At 40.7% G+C, this 23319-nt stretch overlaps 1 protein-coding gene across 5 annotated transcripts in view; it reads left to right on the forward strand.

Moving 5' to 3' along the window:
- The window catches only part of LOC127570353 (catenin delta-2-like), a 909541-nt gene that overhangs the window by 813767 nt on the left and 72455 nt on the right, over positions 1-23319 (forward strand). The gene's annotated exons all lie outside the window — the stretch shown is intronic.

Below are 23319 nucleotides of genomic sequence, written 5' to 3' on the forward strand. Positions count from 1 at the left end.
TTGAATGAAACAAACTACAAAGGCACAAAGCATGAGTTGTCTTTGGTAAACTGGGAAACAGTAAACTAGCAGTGACTAACATTTAAAGAATTAATTCTTAAAGCCACACAGCATGGAAACAGACCCTTCAGCCCATCGTGTACATACTGACCATTAGGCACCCATTTATGCTAATCTTACACTAATCCCATTTTCTATTCTCCCCACATTCCCATCAACTCTGCCTAGATTCTACCACTCACCCACACACTAGGGGCACCTTAGAGTGGCCAGTCTTTGGGATGTGGGAGAAACCAGTGCACTTGAAGGAATCCCCTGCAGTCGCAGAGAGAAAGTGAAAACTACACATAGACGGCACCCTAGGTCAGGATTGAACCTGGGTCATGGAGCTGTGAGACAGTGGCTCCACTAGCTAGACCACTGTACTCTGATAATCCAGCATGCTTGAGACTTTGTTAGTGCTGGACTAACAGATTTTCCAGACCACAGGATGTTATTCCTATGAATACCCAAGTACACTTTTATTTCACTTTTTTATTACATATTACACAGTCGTATAATAAATTTTCCAAGTGAGTTTAAGGGGAGCGGGAAATATACCCCGGCTCCAGCCTCAAACATACCCATACTCCTGACCCCTGGTGTTCCAGACCCTGACTCTGGCTCAGCCCACAGTCTGGACCCTAGCCCCAGTGGCTCTCTGGACCTCCAGCTCTGGCCACACACCCTGCTTGCATTCTGGACACCTGGCTCACAGTCTAGACTAACCAGATGCCAGACTGTAAGGACTTCCAAACAATCAGATGCTTCATTGTCAGAGTTTTACTGTAGTTTGCAAGTAACATACCTCCCTTTAACGCAAAACAAAACAGGAAAGGTGGTTCAGGTGTGGCTACCAAGAGATGTTGAAGGTAGTATTAGATCAAAGGAAAAGTCTTTTTATGTTACCAAAAAGAGCCATAAACTCGAGAATTGGGAACATTCCAGAGTTCAGCAAAGGGGAAGCAAGGCACAGAAAAATAAAGGGAAAATTGCATAAGAGAGCCATCTACTGAGGAATACAAAACAGAAAGGTAAAAAGGAAAAGATTAATTATAGTTAATGTGGGTCCCTTAATGTCTGGGACAGGAGAAATTGTATTGAGGAATAAGGAAACTGCAGAGAAATTCAAGTATTTTATGTTCATGTTAATAAAAGAAGGCATAGAAAACCTCCTGGAAATGGTGGAGAACTACAAATTTAGAGTGAATGAGGCGATGAAAGAAATTAGCATCCGTAAAAAGTTAGTATTGGGGAAATTAGTGGATTGAAAGGCAATAATTCTTCAACTCATGATGACCTTCATCCTAGGTTTTTAAAGGAAGTGGCTACAGAGATGGTGATTGCACTGGTTTTAATCTCCCAAAATTCCTTGGATTCTAGAACTCTTCCCACAGACTAGGAGGTAGCAAACATAACCCCATTATTTAAGAAAGAAAAGACAGAGTAAATAGGGAACCACAGACCAATAAAGCTGACAACACTATATAATCTATAATAAAGGAAGTGGTAACTGGTACTTAGAAAATAATAATTGGATTGGGCAGAGTCAACACAGATTTATGAAGGACAAATCTGCCATAACATTTTGATGATGTAACTATCAAAGGATTGAATGGCCCAGGACATAGCAGATGCAATATAATGCAAAAAAATGTGTGGTCATCCATTATGGTGGAGAAAGCCAAAAAAATGCAGAAAAATAAAAACTCTCTCTGGTCTCACTAGCTAAGGATGGATCAATTCACGATAGAGGGAATGCAGTGAAGGTTGATTTCTGGGAGAGTAAATTTGTCATTTAACAAGAATCTAAGTACATTGGGACTATATTCCAGTGTTTAAAAAACTAATAGGTGAAATCATTGAAATCTACAAAATCCTCACAGGGCATGACCATGTAGATACAGGGATGATGTTTCCTCTGGCTGGCATGTGTACAACTGGAATCACAGTCTTCACCCGTGTGAATCTTTGGAATTCTCTGGCCAAGGGTGCCGTGGAGGCTCACTTGCAAAGTATTTTCAAGATACAGATAAATACATTTTCAGATGTTAACAGAATCAAGGGATATGGGGTTAGCACTGCTTTCCCCAGTTAGCAAACATTTATTAGATGTATCTCCACTACAACAAAGGGTTTTATTTAATTTAATTAGTTGCTTAAAGGTTTTGTTAGCTGCATTGAAGGGTAGGGTACATATTTGAAGACTGTCTTTCAAACTCAGGTCCTTAAAAACCAATAACATTTAACAGTCTTATTGATGAAGTCAAAGGAAAGGAGTCTGCTGAACAAATAATTTATTTAAAATGGAAATAATTCTCTCTCTTGAGCACCTGTGCTCTTTCATATGGCAATAATGGCCATTGGATGAATACTTGTGTGTTTTAGCTTGTACGTTTTGGCTTGTCAAAACAAGTGTGGTTTGCTTTGATTTACTGCATCCTTACAGAGAGGAGATTGACTAGCTTCTGAATTCTTTTCTAACTACCCATGGCTGTCTCCCATGAAAGTTCAGCACTTATTGTACCTCTTGTCATATGAGTTTTCACATAATGAATGGTTGTTTAGGAACCTAGTCCTTACATTAACTGGAGAAATGCTGTACTTGTCGTGACACTGAATATTATTAAGTGGCACAGAAGAACATAGGGCTGAATTTGTTGGGTAAATTTGTCCTGCAGTGAGTGACATTCATTCAGGCCTCATGAGAAAAGAGTCTGACCTCTGCCCAAGGGGATCCACACAAACTTTCCAAGACTCTGACCTGAAGGCTGATCATGTGGATAACTTAATGCATCTGCATTTTCCCAGTTAGCCACTTGCTGGTTATCTGGGTCATATTGGTAGTTCAGAATCTTAGAGAAATCCCACCAATTTACTTATTGTTAGTAACTGGAGCCATTTCAAGAACGAATGTTGTTTTATTCATTTTTGTATGTATGTGATAATGCCTGTAGCCTCATGGGTTTGTTCTTTACCTCTCACCTTCACAATCAACCTGAACAGCTTGTCTTTGTGATTAATGGTCTGTAGGAAACTTCAGCCTTAAATAATATTTTCATTAGTGGCAGGTTTCCAGCACAAATTAGAGTATGTGCAGTGATTAGCAATCTATCCACTTGTACCTTTTGTGTTTCAGCATTTTTTTGCATTGCCCCATAGTAAGATGTTTCTTGTACATCAGACCTTTAGATTTTTTTTGTGTCATTTTACAGTGACACATGGATATTTTATTCGTTTCCTTAAAGGGTTTTATAGTTGCAGAGTGAAGTGTACTATTATTATTGGAGTGAATGAGCATGTTGTCCCATACAGAAAGTTGTGATTTTATTTGTCACCTTTCATGACAGAATGATCAAAAATGTTTCACAGCCAATCAAGTATTCACAGGTCAGTTACCATTCAATCAAATACTCTTTCTATTCTTCCCCCATAATATTTTATTGAGAGCAGGACAAGTTGTGTATTAGTTTATCAGAAAATCTTTGTAGCCTCAGATAGTTTTAAATGTGCATTTAATCAGCCTTGCATGGGGAATCTGTGCCAATTTGGAGCAAGACATTGTAGGAGTGCTATTCTAAGGAACACGAGCAAAGCTTTGTGCTTGTTAGAAGTAGAATCTCAGGCCTTGGCCACGTGGTATGCCAGAAATAGCATACAAAGCCAACTTTCTGTGAGCTGTTCTGGGCCCATTTTGGGGCAAATTTGGGACAACAACCATCAAATGTGGCCACTTGGATAGTGATGATTGTCCACACTGCCATACACCACCTAAAGAACCCAGAAGAAAATACAGCCTTACCTGAAGTAAGGATGACTCTCACCACCAGCCCCCCTGGTAGCAGATCAGGTGGAGCTTTAAGTAATACAGAGTAGGCTTTGACCTTTCAGTTAAGCCTCCAAGTCCCATTTGATTTGCCTTCTGATATTCATGGCACAAAGTTGCAAAGAGTTATATCAGTCATGTGTCCATGCTAATTGATGTCACTCATATATGTGTAATGGCCCCCCGCTAAACTCTGACATGTTCCTGGAAGTAGGCCAAGTATGCACAGAGTATCAGAAGGTTGATAGCCTGGATGAGCCTAGGCTGCCTTCCAGCTTTAAAATTTTCTATGATTGCAAAGTGACTGGACTAAATGAGAAGAGGGGATATTGGCAGCTTGGTACTTATTAGCTTTGAGTTGTAGGCAAATTTGGACTGTGGAGTCTTGTCCACGAGGAACTGAGTTAAGCTGGTTTGCAATTGCCAAATGGATTTCACAGCTCCCTTACTGTAATTAGAGGAAGGAGTCCTTCAGTCCAGTCTGGGAAGGATCTGTGGCCAATTCCCAGAGGTAAACTGATAGGTTCTAACCCAATATGCTACACAGACACATCTGTCCATTATTGTTAAAAAAGCATTCCTTCCTCATATTGTTTAAGTAGCAATGATGTGCATCTTAGCTGGGTAATCACATAGTGAAGGGTGATATTGCTATAATCGTCTAAGTGTGTATTTATTTGGAGATAGTGCATTTCATCTTACTTTAATTCACACAAATCTGCTCTAAATCTCATTACTGTTAAGTACATAGAATTATTCCTTTATAGTGACAATGAACTGAAGTTAAAATGTCACTTAATTTTTAATAGCGCTTTAATACATACATTTCATGATGAAAATAATGAAAAGGAAAACCACTAGCTAAATAATAATACCAGAAATACAAAAGTCTGCCTCATAAACTAAACACACTTTTCTTTCTTATTTGAAAATTTGCCCACTGAATATAAGCAGCATTCTGCTTTTTGTGTAACTTGATGCCCTCCTTTAAAGGCACGTTGAAGAATAGCAGCTTATAAAAGAAAGAAATATTTACAGTACACTTATATAATGCCTTAATGACCTTAGGATATAATTAAGTTCTTTATAACCAAAGAAGTCTAATTGGAAAGTGGTTACTGCTGTAATGTACGAAACGAGGTGATCAGTTTGCACAGAGCAAGATGCCACAGACAACAATGTCTAGATAATGGGCTTAAATATACTTGCCTGGTTCAGTAGAGAGCCAGCCGTGCATTCCAATTTATGAGTCAGCAAGTTCCTGATTTCTGTGCTTGTGACTGAGCATTGTGAGGTGGAAGTCAAGAATGTTGTGGATGTTAGATGTCAGTGCAAACAAGTCAAACCAGCAGGGTCATGCTGAGGAGCCAGATGTGAAGTGTTTTTGGAATCTCAGCTCAACTGCAGTGAATTTCACTTTCAGTGCCAAGTCCAGTGGCAGAGCAGGGGGTCAAAGGAGCTGGTTGTAGTTTGGAGGTCTGACACTCCATTGCACAGCCAAAGGTCCAGTGTTTCTGACTTCCTGCATTGCCATTGACACCTCTGACCTGAGCTAAACAGTGACGTGCCCAGGTTTATGCCAGGGAGGAAGATATACAGACAATGACCCCATTCATTTGAATGGGGTTGCTGACCTTGTGGAAAAAAGTTAAGTTCTGGACTTGGTTTATGTTAATGTTTCTAATTATCTGTTAGTATATTAATATGTTCTAATTACGTTAATTTTAATTATTTAATTCTATTTGAATTGTTTTAAAATGTCTCTGGCCATTTGTGTTAAAAACTTGTTCAGAAAGCCTTTGATGGAAGGCTCACCTAATGCCTGCAGGAGGTGAGAGGTCAGCTCATATGGCCCTCAGACCTAAAGAAAGTAACCATGATGATGGGGTGGCAAGTCCAGGCAACAGGCCGGGTCGAGGGCAATCCAGCCCATTTTTTTCTCAAATGCTGTGCAGAAAAGAATTGCTACAGTTTGGAATTCCCAGAGAGGAGTTAGAAGAGATCAAAGCATGTACAAGGCTGGCAGATTAGAGCAGCAGACAGCATTAGGCACTAAACCACAAAACCCTTAAGTGTTTACACTTAGTTTTTCCAAACTTATCTGAACAGATTTATTAAATGTTGGTGTACTGGAGCTGTCATGAGCATGGTTATAAGGAATTGGAATTGTGTATTTTGTACTCTTGCTTTGTCCTGTCATCAAGTAGCATCCCATTATTTTAGGCTATTTGTAATTTAGTAATTTCATTATGAAGTAAGATTGTAGAACATTAATTTGACAGTAAAAAGCCACAACAATGTGCAGACTGAACTGGATGTCTGATTTCAAACAGAACAAGTGTGCTATCCTTTGCACCCTGGCCAGGATAGATTTCCTGCCATAGTTATATGGCAGTATATAACTGAGCATTTACCAGAATTATTTGGGAAACTGTTTGTTAAAAAGATTTTTTTCTTGCTGCACACATGGAATTGTACAAATGATCCCACTGATCGCTTGTCAGGCAGTAGAAGTGGAACTCAGCAGGGGCATATGTTTTTAAACATTAGGGCAAAAGGCATATATTTTGGACAGGGCACTGCAAGTGGTTACTAAATCACTGCTGTTTGGAGACTGACAAACAAAATTCATAATGCCAGCCTTTTTTATTTCCTCAAATACTAGAAGTGAGTGTCATTTGAAGTAAATAATTGTGGTGTAGCTTTTATTGAAGTTGTCACTTTGCATTGAACTACTCTGCTAATCACCTGTACTTTGATGGAAGAATCATGAGGGAGCCTGATGGGAGGAGAAAAAAGCAGGCGGGGCAAAGTGGATGCATGACACTCACCAAATGTGAATGAAGTCCAAGTTAATACCACAATTATGATGGCTGATGTAAAGGCAATAGTTCTTACTGCAGAGAATGACATTAAGATTTGAAAGCTGTCACGTCCTGAGGGACGGTCACTGGCAAATTGCTGGAGGCTGCTAGGAAATGTCTTTACCTCACTGGTCAGTTATAAATGCAAATTGAAGCTCCACGTCAGATGAGCCTTGGGCCAACCCATTCTAGTGCAAGCATTTCTTAGCATATTTAACAGCATTTGTGCTGAAACAGGTGACCTTTTGCTCACCTGAAACATTGTTTTTTTCTCTCTGCAAATGCTTTCTGACCTGCTATTTCTAGCATTTTCTGATTTTGTTTCAGATTTGTAGCATTAGTAGTATTTTGCTCAGGTTTAATCTAAAATATGGCAGGGTTTAGAGAAGGTGCAGGTGTAGCAAGTCAGAGAGACTTTAGACAAGTCAGGGTTTCCATATGGTGGTTTTTTTAGCATGTGAGCACCACTGATAAGAACAACATTTATTGCCTATGCGCAGATGTCCTTGGGAAGGTGATAGTGAATCCTCTGCAGTCCATCTGGTGAAGATCCTACTGCAGTCTATTGTGGAGGGAGTTACAGGAGTTAGATCCAGTAATTTGAAGTGTATGCAGCAGGTGATAGTGTACTGCTGACTTCATCTATTCACAGAGGTCAAGTGTTTGGGAGCTACTGTTGGCATGTGACCATAGTGCACTTTTTAGATGGTACACTCTGTAGCTCCAGAAGTAGACAGAATGAATGTTTATGGCAGTGGATAGGTGCCAATCAAATGGCCTGATTTATCCTGGAGGTGGTTGGAGCTGCAGTCATCCTCCTGACTTGTGCTTTGTAGATGGTGGAAAGGCATTGTGATGCCCAAAGGTGAGCCACTTGCTACAGGACACCCAGCCTCTGTCCTGCACTTGAGGCTGTGTATTTTTGTGACCAGGTATCCGGTTACTGCTGACCGCCAGGATATTGATGCTGAGGGACTCAAGGAAGGTAATGCCATTGGATATTAAGGTTAGGTGGTTAGACTCTCTCTTGTTAAAGATGGTCATGGCCTGACATGTTTACGGATCAAATTTTACTTGCCACATGTCTGCAAGCATGGATTGTTTTGTTTGCTGAGGAGCTGTGAATGAAATTGTACATTGCACAATCATCAGCAGATGTTCACTCTTCTGTCCTTATAAAGAAGGTCATTAACAAAGCAGCTGTACATGGTAGAGCTGAGGGCACTAGCCTGAGGCACTGCTGTCGTGTTGTTCTAAGGCTGGAATGATTGATTCCTAACAACCATTCTGCTCTCCCATGCCCCCTCTCCCTTCTCTGCCCTCTGCTCCCTCATCTTTTCACCTCCTCCCCCAATCCCACACTGCCACTCCCACACACCCTCTGCCCTCTTCTACCATTCACTGTATCTACCCCTACCACCACTCTACTTACCCCACTCACTCTCTCTCTCGCCTCCACTCCCTCTCCCCTACCCTCCAACCCCCACCACCATCCCCCACACCTCCGATCCCCCACCCCATCCCCTACACCTCCGAGCCCCACCCCCATCCCCTACACCTCCGAGCCCCACCCCCATCCCCTACACCTCCGATCCCCACCCCCATCCCCTTCACCTCCGATCCCCCACCCCCATCCCCTTCACCTCCGATCCCCCACCCCCATCCCCTACACCTCCGGTCCCTACCCCAATCCCCTACACCTACCTCCAATACCTAACTCCCCCCACCCCACTACATCACAACTTTCCTTCAACAACACTCCCCTTCTGTTTACCCCTACTCACCTTCCCCTACCCCTACTTGCACTCCTTCTACCTTCCCTTTCCCACCCACTCTCTTGTTCACGATCTCCCTCCACCTGCTACCCCTTTTACCCCACTCGCCTCTCCTACTAACTCTACCACAACCCTTCTCCTTCTACTCCCGCCCTCCTGCTCCAACCCTCCTACCCCCACCCTTTCCTTACACCCCAACCCCTGCCCTCTAGTCCAACCCACTTCTCTGTCCTACCACGCCTCCTCTTCCACTTCACCCCCTCTATCCTGTATCGCCTATCTTGCAACCCCTCTACTTCACTATACTTCCCTCTCATCTCACTCCCCCTTTCTCAGTTCCATTCTTCCCCTTTATCTGTTCCCCGCTCCTCATCCCTCTAGCTCCCAACCTCTCTCTCCACCTCTTGAGATTGTCTCCCCTCCCTCTCCTTTTACACATTTCAAAAATACATTACATGATAGCTTCACAATGTTATTAAAACCACAATTAATTTTTAATCCCTTAACAGCCAATATAATAGTTTAATGTTAAAGATGTTGATACTATTCTTCTACTTTTGTTGCAATGTTATTGCTACACAGCAACTTGTCTTTATTTTGGAATTCAATTAATGAGGTGGTTGAAGTTCCATATTTTTTCTATCTTTTTTTCATATACCATGATTTTGCAGTACTGTATTTACAAATTTCTGTTTGGGTCACTTTTTTAAGCATTTCTTCATAGTTTAAATGGTCTTGTATAGAAGTTGGGCTCAAATTGGATTGACAGTTGTTAACATTGTAACATAAAAAATGGAAGCTGGAGAATGCCATTTGCTCACCAGTGCCTGTTCCACTGTTCAATAAGAGCGTAACTGATCTTAAGCACAGGAAGAAAAGCCATAATGGGTGATTCTCTGGGTTTGACTGGATGAATAGGAATGGGGCCAGGTTAGTGGATTTCCACCCTCCTGAACAATGATCTTGGAAGGGGCTATGCTCAATGGTGTCAAAGACTGCAGGCAGGTCAAGAACGACAAGAAGGGATAGATTACCTTTGTTGAAATCACAGAGGACATTGTTAATGAGCTTGCTAAAAGCTGTTTCAGTCCTGTGGTGAGATTAAAAACCTGTCTGGAGGGTTCAAATAAGAAATTCTGGTAAAGGTATGTATGAGTTTGGGAGATTGGAGAGGCAAGGGAACTTGCAGAAGAGGGCTACTGTTTGTAAGGAGCGGAGGGTTACAAGGGGATTTTCTGAACCGAGACGTAATGATGACAGGTTTTAAGGGGAGACGAAATGGTGCAGAGGAGCGTAAACTACTAACAATATAATTTAACATGAGGACCATGAAAAGAAGTTGGATAGTCAGCTGCTTAATTATAATGGAATCAAAAGAACAGGAGGTTGGATCATAAGCAAGATGGGTTGAGAGTGCAACTGAGGAGAGATAGGAAGATCCAAGTCCAGAGAATGGTTTAGGTGGGTCAGGCTTTGGATGAGGGTGTAAAACTGGCATTTTTTGGCTCAGTGTTTAATATGGCAGGGTGTAGAAAATATCATATGTGTAGGAGACATTGCAGGGGTTTTGTTGCTTTCAAATGGATGTGGCAGATTGGGTTCAGGCTTAGGATATTAAACACTATCCTGAGCTCTATTGCAACTTGGACCTTCCTCAAAATCTGCTGTCTCTAAACCAAACTTTATTGACATTGTTTGATAGAGAAATAATGACCATGACAATCAGGAGAACTGCCCTGCTCTTCTTGGAAAGGTGCCACAAGATCTGTTAATTTTCCCTCTGACAGTGCTGCAGAACTGCTCTGGAGTACAGGCTTGGATTTTGTACTCAGCTGTCTGAAGTGCAGCTTTAACCCACAGCCTTAAGAAGCAAAATCACTTTAACCATGGCTAACTTCATGTAGCACACAGGATTGTGGATCATATGAAGCATACGTTATACTTAAATTATCTTAGAGTTGAATCAAAGGCAGAAAATAAGTTCTCATTGACAGATGATGTTTGTTGATATGTTATCTCATTATCGCAAGCTGCAAACACAGGACAATCTGTGTTGGCCATGGTGTTTGCCTTCTCCTTAGATGTTCTATATTTCAAAATAGGTTTTCCATAGAGAATTTTGGATTCTCTTAATAAAAATGTTTGATGCCTGATAATTGACTTCTTTAACAATTGTGAATTTATTGTAAGATTACGGAAGGGTGCAACTTTTCATAGAACAATTTCAGAGTGGGATTCAGGAGTGGCTTGGGATTCGAAACCAGACTTCCATTTATGTTATAATTTTAACATACTTAAACCTATTTTTAATAGATTTTAGTGTTTGAAATATTTAATCACTTTGGCAGCAGGTGATTCTGTGGGACTGATTAGCTCTCAGAGTAATTCTACAAACAGTTCCTATCAATGTTAATTGAAAAGTCTTAGCACGGTGCTGGGCCAGTCTCACTGATCAGTTGGGCGCTGGCTTCTCAGCAGAAGATTGGCTCTGGCAGCTTGCTCTGAGTAGCAGTGGACTTTAAAGCAAGTTTTGGGGGCTTGAGGGTGAGGTTGGAGGAGTCTCACCAGGCAGTAGAGGATCTGGGACCACAAGTTTGTTTTTGAGTCCCTTGCTATTATACTTGCTGTGTTCTGGCCATGTACAAATGTTTCAAAGTCATATTCTCCAGCGGAACAATATAATGGATAATTAGCCTCATAATTACCAATCAACAGTGCTGTGTTTATGTGCCTATCTTATTACAGTATTGATTGTACCTACCCAGGTTCTCTGTGAGTTACAGCTGCAATTTTCACAGTAATGTACATTTCTAGGCATCTCCTATCATTCAGAATAGGTTCAGGAAGGGGCCAGGTAAACAGCTGACGCATTTACATTTTACATCCAGAAAGATGCCTAATTCTCAGAATGGCTTCCTGCAGAGATACTGACTGCCCTTGTGGGTTTCCATCAATGTGTTTTCAATCTATTTGGATGAACTGTAATCATTGTTGATCAGGTTACTACACGTAGTGACTGAGAACCATGTCTTGGTCTAGGGATTACAGCAGTAGGTCATTCAGCTTCCTACAATTGTGCCAGTGCTAGGTTTTTAACAAGGGCCATTGAGTGCCGTTCCATTTCCCTTCCCTTCTTGAGTATATTTTCATCCTTCTCTGAAACAAATTGTTACTGAATTAATAGTCTCAAATGGAAAAGGAAATAATTGCATTTGTATGCCATTTTTCATGCCCTCTGATTGTTCCAACTTATTTTTGATGTATATTCCGAGCACTGAGATTACCAGACTGACATAGGAAAAGGTTCAAGGACGTGCTGAAAATTTCCCCACTGACTCCTGGGAATCCCTGGCCCATGACCGCTCAAAGTGGGAAAGGAGCATTTGGAATGGTATTGAGAACCTCTAGTCCCTGCATCAGGCACAGAGAAACACAGTGGAGAAAGCAGAGCTACCCACCACCTAATCTAATGCCCTCTCTCTGAAGAATTTGCTGTTCCCACATTGGCCTCATCAGTCACCACAGAACCCATAGAACCAGAGTAGATGCAAATCACCCTCAATCCCAAGGGACTACAGTAGAAAAGCTAGCTGCTAATTTATGCACAGCAAGTTCCTACAGCAGCACTGATGCTAACCATCAATTAGATATTGGTTTTTATGGGTTGATATGACATATTTTTGTTCAATATATTAAAGGGTCATTACTGCATATTCTGTATTGGCTATTTTTTGAGACAAGCTATAAGAGAATCATAAAGGATGCCATCACTTGGCATGAAGGGGATAGATTTTCATCTGTGCATCATGGAATGGAGAACTTGGCAGAGATTCCAGCAAAAGAGGAAAACAGGATTTTACGTGTTAAAATACAAAGAATCCAAAATTCTTTACCGAATTAACCTCAGTTCTGTGTTTCTGTCATATTATTGGCACCACTTCTTCAGTTGTTGAAGACAAATCTGAGCAAAGATCTCCCCTCTGGAAGCTGAGCACAGCCTCCATCATAACTTTGTCCTCTTGCATTATTCAATGGTTTGGTGGAAGTAAAACCATTGATACAACTGTTTAGGAAATAGTCACACAGCTGGACACTCCTGTCTACTCCCATCATTCTGACTAAGAGGAGGAACTTTATAAACCCCTAAACTGGACTAAGAATGTTGAATGGCAATCTCCACTAATCATGCAGAATCACAAGAGACTCCATGGCCTGACTGAACGGGCCGCTGCATTTAACTAGGAAAGCTCTGGAAGCTAGTATTGATGGAGTCTTATTAGTCCTAATAGCATACAAAACAGTATATGAAATATATTTAGTTGGCACAGAGAAAAATGATGCAATGTCTTTTTTCTCTCCAGGCATATTTATATATTCTGGCTTTTTTTCTGGGTTGAGAAATGAAAGTATGAATCCAGTTTCTGGAAAACAAAATGAAGGCTACACATGCATTAAAATGATTGTCAGCCTCATAAATTTGTAATATTGTTTCGCTGTTTTTAATCACTATAAATGCTCTGGAGACCAGCTCAATATTGTACCTGCAAAGCCTGTAAAATGCATTGTCTAACATGAAATAGAGAAGTACATCACTAGTTACGATTACATAATTCTTCTGGAGTGGGAATTAGTTTACATCTCAGAAATGCCAGCACTTGGTATGATTACAGTCTTGATTTATCCTGTTATCATTTTGATGAAGTATTACCCCATCCTAGGACTGTAAGGAAAATAAAATCTCAAACTTTCATCCACAATTCAACGTAAATATAATTACTTTAATAAATTTCAGGGAACAAATATTTTCAGTTGCAAACGATGCTGTAAAAGCCACAGAAAAGGAGCTTTGATTGATCTTTGCTTTGCCCACCTCTGACAAGTAAACTGGGGACAAGAAGGGCCACAGAGCTCCCAGTCAGATTTCTGCCCAAAATTAGGAGCAACGCCCTATTGGAAAAGGAGGCTTCATGTGCACCTCAGATGGGTTGCTGGCTGCTTAAAATAGAAACCAGTCCTCATAAATGTGCAATTAAGAACATGTATTAGACCTCCTCAGAGAAATTGGGAGCCAGGATGAATGGAAGCACAGTACTCATGTTGGGCACCTTCACCCTGACCCATCCAATCCCACAGGACTGTAACTCCTGAACCCCCAACCCCTAAAAAGACTCTGCCAGAGATCTTAGCATAATACCTCGATCAATACTCCCAGTGCATTACTAAAGGAGTACAGCACTGACAAGAAGTGTCAGCTTTCAGATGAAATAACAAACTAAGCCAAAGTTGGCTCTCTTGGGATGACTTAAACTAGATGCAAGCAAACTTTATCCATGGGAACTCTGATCTCAGCCCACTGAATGGGAACACCCCTGAAATAATCTCAATAATCTAGTTTATAAGATTGAAGGTATCAGGTCCAGTGGGATAGACTTATGCTCTGTGACCTCTTGCCATTGCAGATAGTAGAGCTGGCCGAAGGAGTGAGTTTTTCATAGGCAGTTGAGCAAAGAATCCCATGGTATTGTTGTGCATTGTAGGGTATGAGAGATGGGTTGGTCATTAATGGGACTTCAGAGGAAGGATCAGCATCCTAGGGGTGGGTGGGTGTTGCTAAGGGCAGGAGAGGGGGAATGCTGGCTATGTGTTGTCTTGGGACATCCAAGGATCATTTTGAGCAGCTAGGGTGGCATGGTAGTGTAGCGGTTAGCCCCAGTGATTGGGGTTCGATTCCCGTCGCTGTCTGTAAGGAGTTTGTACATTCTCCCGTGTCTGCTTGGGTTTCCTCTGGGTGCTCCGGTTTCCTCCCACATTCCAAAGACGTACGGGTAGGTTAACATGGGTTTAAAATGGGTGGCGCGGACTCGTTGGGCTGGAAGGGCCTGTTACCACGCTGTAAATAAAATTTTTTTTAAAAATTAAATTTAAATACTTCCTTGGCCTACTCACTGGTTATTGATGCATCTGGTAGCTCTTCTGCAAAAGTAATACCTCAAATGTTCATGTGGGAAATAGAACACAGCTGCAAACATATTCTGCTGAAAATGGGTGCTTTTAGTGTTGAGTACATATCATTTTAACATTTTGATCTGCTCTTTTCAGCACAGTCAGTAAACTACATCTTCCAACTTGTCATGGAACTCGTGTTTTATTCCATCCCCATTCCATCACCTTCCTGTGATGTTTCACACTTTACCTTCCAGTTCACCCTGCCCAATGATAATCCTTTGTTGCAACTTCCGGGTTATCACTTTTCTTATGATATCCTTTGGTATACCTCCCAGAACATTGCCTCTCCAGTGAGATCACTGGCATAGCTTCCAGTGCATAACTTCTCCTGTGAAATCCCTCAGTATATTTCACAATACAATGCCTTTCCTGTGATATCTCTCAGTTGACCTCCCAATATATTACCTCTCCTATGACATCCCTCAGGACCTCTCCAAGTATGCTTCAGTACACTTTCAAGTAAAATCCCACCTATGTGATATTGCTCACCTCTCCTGTGATATTACACATTCTAACTTCCAGTTCGGTATCCTATATATGAAGTATCTCACACTCTGTGATCTGCTTTTTCCATTCTGTGACCCTCCTAGGCTTATTGCTGTGATGAAGTGGCGTAGGACACCATTTAACCTGGCAGCTCTCAGTACAGTGGCTGCCAGTCTGTCATTGTCTGATTGCACCTCCTTTTAAATGGGTGTTGTTTACTAATGCATATGACTTTGAGACTGTGACCTAACAACAAGTTTGTGGAAAGGAGTCAAAAAGAGGATTGGTACTTGAGCCTTTAAACAGTAGGACCATCCTCGTTCCTCTCAGTAGTTTTATAGATCTTGTGCTCTGATGGAAAGCAGAGGTGAGCAAACCCACTCATGCTGCCCAGGCACATCTGGGCTGTTAGTTGGGTGCAGTGGATGATGAGAATGGAATACCTTAATAATTGTTTACAAATTCCACTTAGGCAGAGTGTCATACAGAATCATATTCATGTAATGAGTAGCTTTCCACTGAGAAAATACTGTCACTATGCTCTGACGTTTGTAAGAAGGTTGCTGGTAGAAGTAACATCTGTTTGAACAGACAGCCAAGAACACTAGTTGCTGAATAATTGGTTTACTCACTGGATGTAGGAGATGTCACTTCAGGGAATTTTCATTCGGCAGCTCTGCTGGTCTCAGTATTGTCACAGGACAGCACATCCATAATAAAATACATTGTCTTTTAAACAGAGATCTTGCACTTGGGTTCCCATTCTTTCCTTGAAAAGTTAAAACTGTGCCATTGTGGAGAGAACCCTTCAGTGTGGGTATCAGTACATAAGAAATAGGAGTAGGAGGATACCTATTCGGAATACAGCCTCTCAAGCCTGCTCTGCCATTCACTAACATTGTGGCTAATCTGATCTTGTCCTCAACTCTGCTTCTCTCCATGTCCCCCATAACCTTTTACTACCCTGTACTCCAAAAACTTGTCCACCTCAGGCTTGACTAGATTCAATGATTCATCCTCAGCCCTTATGGGCAAAGAAATCCAAAATTGCACAGCCCCCTCAGAGAAGAAATTCCTTCTAATCGCCATCTTAAATGAGCAACCCACTTATTCTTAAAACCTATGCCCATAATTTAGAATCCCCCATGAAGGGAAGCATCCTGTCAGCATCTACCCTGCCAAGCCCTGTCAGAATCTTTTTAATGTTTCACTGTTTGTTGATTTATACTTAACCTTACAGTGCAGCCTGCAGACTACTCACACCAATGATTTCTTTCACGTGCTACTTCTGGTCTTCACCCAAACTGGTTATACATCTTGATCTTTTGAGCTATGATCATTTCTCATGCCTGTACGACGATCAATTTTTATTAATGGAGATATCCACCTCCTTTTCCTTTCTGCCTGTTATGACTTTAAAAAGAGTACAAAGCTATAGATGTAACAGGTCTTTATTTAGCACAAGCAAACACATGGCGGAGACCAGATGGAAGAATTTCCCGAAAATCAAAAAACATAACTTTTTTATACCTTTTAGATACAAAGATGAAATACAATTTCAATGGTTACAATACATTGTTTACCTCAATATTTTAAGGTATGAACAGATGACTCCCTAGAATTGAAATACATTTTGAATGGAAGCAGGACAAGACTAGCAAACATCTTTATTGAGACAAGGTGGTTCACATCATTATTCTAACAGCTTCTGAGGATAAAAGAAAACTTGCATGTCCAACTCACCCTTCTTTTACCATTCTATTGTGAGGGGTGGCCTTTTGGATGCACAAACACTCCGAGTATTGATTAACAGAAAAAAAATCTGTGACCATGTTTGAAGTGCTATGTGGCAAAACAGCCAGTTTGGAACCTTCCATTAACTCATTTGAGGATTGGAGACACAGAACCCCCTTTAACAAATCAAGTGTACAGTCTCCTCCCAATCCATGTAATCCACTGAACAGCGAGAGGGGCAGAAGAATTGGCCCCTCTCCGGGCGATGTCTGGCGGTCAAGAACATTCGCATAAAAAGACATAATAAGATCCTCGAAAGACTACGGTCGAAGGCGGAACAATATCAGTGGGTTCCTTATATGGAACCGCATTTGAGGAGTGAAGACGGCTTGCTATGGAAACCAGACGTTATCCTGGTTAAAGGTGATCGAGCAGCTGTGGTTGATGTTACCATTCGTTACGAAGATAACAATCAATCTACCTCAAGAGCCTGGGCCGAAAAAAGGAACAAATATCGGCATCTGACGGCACAAATAAAGGAATTGACTAAGACCAAGATCGTCGAGTATTTCGGTTTTGTTATCGGTGCTCGAGGTCTATGGGAGAAGGACAATAACACCTTGTTCAGCTTTCTGGGTATTCAGAAATTTAAGACATTTGCGGAAGACACTTGTAGCCTTGCGATACGATTAACTATTGATCTGTTGCAAGTGTTCATGGATTATTGATATATACTTTGTATATATGTAATTATTTGTATATGTGTTTGTACCCCATTTGAAATGGAAATAAAGTTCGAAAGAACCTTGCCCCCGCGCCCCATGCGCTTGGCCTTATAGTCAGGTAGCTAGCGCGGTCTATATTGTAAAGCTCTGTTTCAATTGATGGGTGAACAATCCTTAATTCAGCATTTAAATTCTTGCCGCTGACAAATATAACTGCCTTCCATCTAGGTGGTTTAGTTCCCTTATAATTAGGGTGGGACCCGATCTCGTTGTCGGAAACATCTGTGGACGCGACACGTTAAACCGCGAAAAAGGCACCTAATTAACCTTATGGGTAAAGCATTTCCCAATAACAAAGAAACTCCTTCCACTGGCAACCTAGGTCTTATCCCTATCTCAACTGGTCCTTCTACGAACTTTGACTTTAAAATCACCCTGTGTAAAGGGACAGATATGGTGTCATCTGTAACGCCTCATATTAGATTTACCTCACCATTGTCACTTTCTTCACCAAAATTTAAAACACTGTCCAGCAAGAGAGATTGACAAGCCCCAGTATCTCTAAGAATTTTCACTGGCACCTGGGAAAGGCAAAATTTCTTACAAAGATTGACCTATTAAAAGGGTACTGGTGTGTTCCATTAACAGATAGAGGAAGGGAGATTTCAGCCTTTGTAACCCCTTCTGGATTGTATGAATACAATGTTTTGCCATTTGGAATGAAAAATGCTCTGGCAACATTTCAACGAATGATTAATTCGGTGATTCATGGGTTAAAACATACAGATGCCTACATTGATGACTTAGTGACTGGGAATGATACATGGGAGGATCACATCTCTGCGTTAGAAAGGTTGTTTGAAAGACTTTCCAAGGCTAACCTTACAGTTAACTTGGCTAAAAGTGAATTTGGCCATGCCACTGTGACGTATCTTGGTTATGTTGTAGGTCAAGGCAAGCAAGCTCCTGTTCAGGCAAAAGTTCAAGCAATATCTGAGTTCCCTATTCCCACAGGTACGAGGACTGTTAGAAGATTTTTGGGAATGGTTGGATATTATCGAAAATTTTGTAAAAATTTTGCTGATATTGCTCTTCCCCTAACTAATCTTCAGAAGAAGGGAGTAAAGTTTGTTTGGACAGATTCTTGTCAAGAAGCATTTGAGAAGCTGAAAGCCATTTTATGCTACCATCCTGTGCTCAGAACACCTGACTTTGAAAAGCCATTTTCATTAGCAGTAGATGCCAGTGATGAAGCTGCAGGAGCTGTGTTGTTGCAGAAGGGTGACCATGATGATATTGACCATCCTGTAGCTTACTTTTCAAAGAAATTTAATGAGCATCAAAAGAATTATTCCACCATAGAGAAAGAATTACTGTCGCTTGTTTTAGCCTTGCAACATTTCAGTGTATATGTTTGCACCGCTCAGAAACCATTGACTGTATATACAGATCATAACCCATTGGTGTTTCTGAGCCGAGTCAAAAACAAGAACAGAAGGCTGTTAAACTGGAGTTTAATTTTGCAAGAGTTTGATCTCATGATAACTCACATTAAAGGCAAAGATAATGTGATTGCTGATTGTCTTTCCCGATGTTAAATGGGAAACATGTATCTGTACTAATCTGATAGTCTGTAGTTGTGTAGCATGATAATTATTAACATTACTAACTATGCGCGGTTAAAATTTTCTTGGGAAATTTTTTTTTTAGGTGGGAGGTGTTATGGACTCAGTGAAAGTCCCTTTAAGATAGAGAGTGTGTGTGTATGTGTGTGTGGGGCGTGCTTACGTCAATAGAAGATAAAGGACGTAATGACGTTGTTGAAGAAGTCAGAAGAAGAAGAAAGAGAGAGAGAGAAGGGAGAGAGACACCAGCCTGCTTGTTTTCTCTATCGATGGATGAGAAACAATAACTGTGTTTGCCATTGAAATCCATGTATGGAAGTTGGAAGTAATCCGGTGGAGTTCACTTTGTTGCTGACCTGTAGAAGGAAACAGGTATTTGTATGTGGACGACCACGGTTCGGATGCTTTTCGGGGTGAGGAAGTCACTACCGAGTAAACACTGAAGTGTCGTTTGGGTTCCATCGTGGAACATTTGGATTTTGTATGTACTCTCTCTATGTTTTTCTACATCTACATCTTATCTTCAGACAACGGTGGTTGTTGAAGAAGCCCTTGCTCATGTTTCACCTTATGGCTTGCGGAACTGAACTTTAAGAACCATTCTGGAACTGGGAGTTTTGGACTTTGTCACACACACACACGAAGAGTTTAGTTTTGGGGTTAACGTTCGAGGTTTAACATTCTTGAATTCTAACATACTAACATTTTTACTTTTATTTTACGTATTATCATAAGTAGTGATTAATAAAATAGTTTTTAACACTGAATCATGCTCAGTGTGTTTCTTTTGTTGCTGGTTCGTGACAAAATTCGTGATAAAATCCCAGGCCAATTAAAAAGGAAAAATTCTAGGAAATGCCTTTCCCAACCTGCTTAGACAAAATTAGTCCAGGAGACTATCTATGTCACTCTAGCCTTGATTGATGTTAAAAGCTACTTGCCTCTTTTACAAGATAATCCTACCTTGTTTATCCTTGCTGCACAAATTGAAATGCTTGAGATTAAAAAATGAAAGATCATGTTTTTTGGATTCAAAGATTAGATTTATTTGAAAAGAACGCCAAAATGTTTTTTTATACGTGATTTTAATTCGTGAATGAACAGCTGAAAGAAATGACCCTAGGAGCCCTTTGCTCTGAAGTGTTTATGATTTCTTTGAAAATACTGCAGAACTTTCTAAACCGTGATTATTAATGCCATTTAATACCTACCTTGTGATTAGAAGGGGAATTGTTTCAGAGGCGATTCATATATTAGTAATAACATATGTAATCTGTAAAATGGAGCCATCACCCAAAACTTCTGGTTAATAAGTGGTTCTGAATATCTTCATCATCTCAGTGTTGCAAGCTTTTACAGTTTAAGGGCAATGGTAATTTGTTCTCTAGAAACTGTTGTGGATATCTATCTGAATGTTTGATTTTTAAATGGAAGATTTTGATATGTGAGTTTTAGAATAATATTTTTATTTGTTATTTTTTAAGCTCTGCTACTCAACAACAATTTAGGCTTCTGTTTATGGAGCCCAATAAATAGATATTTATTCAACAACCTATAAAATTAGTCTCCATCAGCTATGCAGAACCTATTATGTCCCTATTACAAACCTATTATTTAGTGCAGCAGCACTACATTCTATTGTAGATATTTACACTTTTTTTAAGCCAAGTGTTGCAGCATTGAGTGGATATAAAATCATTCAAAGAGTTTAACCTAGAAAAGGAAAATATGTTAGTTGGTTATCCTTGGAAAATTATAAAAACAAGTAAGGAAGTAATTTTAATGAAACCTGACTTCCTCGTCTACACTGGTAACCTACTAAAACTTCCCAGAACCAAAAATGCAAATTCTAAGTTTGTGGATGATGCTAAATTTGGCCCTTTTTTGGCGGGGGGTGGGGGAGGGGGAGGGAGGGGGAGGGAGAGGGAGGAGGAATGGGAAATATCAATGCCAATAAGGGATAGCAACAAATTCTAGTAGGAAATGTATAAACTTGCTGACTGGACAAATGGATTTCAACACAGATAAATGTGAGTTGGCACATTTTGGTAGGAAGAAGTGAGGTAAGTGATGGGGCCTTGGAGTACATACACTGTTCACCAAATGTTGTACCAACAGGTTAGCCAGACCATAAGAAAATGAAAACAAACATGAGGATTTATTTCCAGAGGATTTGAAATGGAAAAGTAGTAAAGTTGTGCTAAACCTGTATCAAACCTGGGTTGTCCACACTACATACTGTTCTAGTTCCAGTATTATAAAAATGACTTTGAGGCAATGGAGAGGGTGCAGGCAAGGATGAAACCAGAATTGTGAGAGTATGCATTTCAGGAAGGGAAGAATTGGGTCTCTTTTCTCTGGAGAAAAGGAAGATGAGATGTGACTTAATTAAATCTTTAAAATTATGAAGAGTTTGATTATGAAGAGTGGCTGCAGAGAGTATGTTTCCCTTCCTGGGGAAAAGCATAAATAGAAGCCATCAATATGAGATAGTTTCTAAGAAATCCAACAAAGAAGAAACTCTGATACCCGAAGAACACTGAGAATGTGGACCTCGCTACCACAGAGACTGATGAAACCAAATAGTGTAGATACATTTGAGGGGACATTGGACAAACCTCTGAGAAAGAAGAGAGTTGAGAGTGGCGCTGATAGACTTAGATGAAGATAGCCAGGAAGAGGCTGCAGGGAGACGTAAACATCAGCATGGATTGGTTGAGGTCAATGGTTTCTGTGCCTTACATTCTCTGTAATCCTCTGAAAGTTAAAAATAAAGACAGAAAGTACTGGAAATATTCAGCAAGTCAGGCAGTATCTGAGGAGGGAGAAACAGTTAACCGTAGTATCAGAAGATCATACAGCACGGAAACAGGGCCTTCAGCCAATTTGAGGGAAATAAACTGCAACTGAAAGACCAGAGAAAAGGGCAATCTGGATGCTCTTTCAAAGAATCAGGAAAAGCACAATGGGATGAATAACAACTTTTGTGTGGTATGGTTCTACAACAAAGTTGTAGAGAAATATGGCACAGAAACAGGCTATTCAGCCCATCAAGTCTGTGCTGACTGTCAACCACTCATTCATACTATTCTCACTTCTTTTATCAGGGGTGGGGGAACAATTTACACTGGTCAACTAACCTACCAAGCAGCTAATATTTGGGATGTGGAAGGAAACTGGACCACTGGAGGAAACCCATGTGTTCATAGGGAGAACGTGCAAACTCCTCATAGACATCATTGGAGGTCACATTTGAACCTAGGCCACTAAGATTTCTGGTTGATGACCTTTCGTCAGAACAGTTCTGATGTACTTTCATGAAATATTAACTCTGTTTTACTCCCTGTTACGGACTCAGTGAATGTCCCTTTTAGATAGAGTGTGTGTGTGTGTGTGTGTGTGTGTGTGTGTGTGTGTGTGTGTGTGTGTGTGTGTGTGTGTGTGTGTGTGTGTGTGTGTGTGTGTGGCGTGCTTACGTCAATAGAAGATAAAGGACGTAATGACGTTGTTGAAGAAGTCAGAAGAAGAGAGAGAGAAGGGAGAGAGACACCAGCCTGCTAGTGTTCTCTATTGATGGATGAGAAACAATAACTGTGTCTGCCACAGAAATCCATGTATGGAAATTGGAAGTAATCCAGTGGAGTTCACTTTGTTGCTGACCTGTAGAAGGAAACAGGTATTTGTGTGTGGACGACCATGATTCGGATGCTTTTCGGGGTGAAGAAGTCACTACCGAGTAAACACTTAAGTGTCGCTTGGGTTCCATCGTGGAACATTTGGATTTCGTATTTACTCTATGTTTCTCTACGTCTACGTCTTATCTTCAGACAACAGTGGTTGTTGAAGAAGCCCTTACTCATGTTTCACCTTATGGCTTGCGGAACTGAACTTTAAGCACCATTCCTGAACTTGGAGTTTGGGACTTTGTCACACACACACGAAGAGTTTAGTTTTGGCGTTAATGTTCAAGGTTTAACATTTTTGAATTCTAACATACTAACATTTTTACTTTTATTTTACATATGGTCATAAGTAGTGATTAATAAAATAATTTTTAACACTGAATCATGCTCGGTGTGTTTCTTTTGTTGCTGGTTCGTGACACCCATAAATGCTCCCAGCATTTACTGCTTTTGCTTCAAACTTTAAGCATCTGCCGTGTCTATATTTGAAATGAAGATTAATCTCCAGTGGTCTGTGGTGAATGCCCTCTGGTAGAAAAGGCATTGGGACAACACA

This window comes from Pristis pectinata, chromosome 5, assembly GCF_009764475.1.
Source record: "Pristis pectinata isolate sPriPec2 chromosome 5, sPriPec2.1.pri, whole genome shotgun sequence".
NCBI lineage: Eukaryota > Metazoa > Chordata > Chondrichthyes > Rhinopristiformes > Pristidae > Pristis > Pristis pectinata.